This window comes from Tribolium madens, unplaced genomic scaffold (genome assembly GCF_015345945.1).
Source record: "Tribolium madens isolate multiple individuals breed KSU strain unplaced genomic scaffold, Tmad_KSU_1.1 Scaffold_20;HRSCAF=117;Tcas5.2_LG4, whole genome shotgun sequence".
In the NCBI taxonomy this organism is placed as follows: domain Eukaryota; kingdom Metazoa; phylum Arthropoda; class Insecta; order Coleoptera; family Tenebrionidae; genus Tribolium; species Tribolium madens.
In genome coordinates, this window is record NW_025400985.1 from 13,949,893 (window position 1) to 13,951,136 (window position 1,244).

Consider the following 1,244-nt stretch of genomic DNA (forward strand, 5'->3'; position numbering starts at 1 on the left):
TCGTTTCTTATGTACCAAGGTGCTTTTATTGCTTCTCGTAAAGTCTTGCATTGTATTCTTTCCATTATTCTGATTTTTGTTTCATTTAGGATAAGTACTTCGCTTCCGTATGTCYTGATTGGGCGAATTATTGCTTTGTATATTCTTACTTTCAGTTCTTTGTTTAGCTTGCTTTTCCAGTTGATTAGTGGGTATAAGTATCCCTTGATTCTCTTCGCCTTTCTTTCAGCTTCTTCTATATGTTTATCAAATTTCAGATTTCTTTCCATTATGATTCCTAGATATTTAATGTTGTCTTGCCATTTTACTTTCGTGTTATTGATCTTTACTTTTTCCATTGGTTTCTCCTTCCTTTGTTTGTATTCGAACATTATTGCTTGTGTTTTTTCTTRATTAATTTTAATTCTCCATTTTCTGTACCATTTCATTAGCTGGTTCGTGTGTAGTTGTAGCCTTTTGGTTATGCTTTTTGTAGCTTTTCCGTGAGCCAAAATGGCTGTGTCATCGGCGTATAGCCCTAAGGTAGTATCCTCTCTTTTTGGTATGTCACTTGTGTATAAATTGTATAAGATTGGTCCTAGTAGTGATCCTTGAGGGACTCCAGCCCTTGCATCTTCCATTTCAGAAATCTCTTCATTTATCCTTACGTAGAATCMTCTGTTTGTTAAATACGATGCGATGAGTTTTGTTAGTGCGATGGGTATTTCCATTTGAATTAGTTTGTATAWTAGTCCCTGGTGCCATACTTTGTCGAAGGCCTTCGATATGTCCATGAGTATTGRTCCTGTCGATTTTCCTTCGTTTTTGGCTTTGAGTATCGATTCGGTAYTTCTTGCTATTTGTGTTGAAGTTCCGTGTTTTTCTCTGAATCCGTGTTGTTCGTCTGGTATGATTTCGTTTTGTTGTATGACTGTTTTTAATCTTTCTAGAATTGTTTTTTCCGCTATTTTGCTCAGGTTCGTGAGTAGGCTAATTGGTCTGTAGTTATTTGGGTCTATTCCTGGTTTTCCTGGTTTGGGTATCATAATTGTCTCTGATATTTTCCATTGGTCTGGGTAAGTTCTCGTTTTTAGGATTCCGTTGCATATATGCCTTATCTTATTTTTGGCTTTTTCCGGTAGGTTTTTTATTATTCTGTTGGAAATTTTGTCTCTTCCTGGTGCTTTCTTAGTGTTTAGGTTTTCTATGATTCTATCGATTTCTTCTAGAGTGACTTCGTTGAATTGATAGTTTTCGGTGATCTT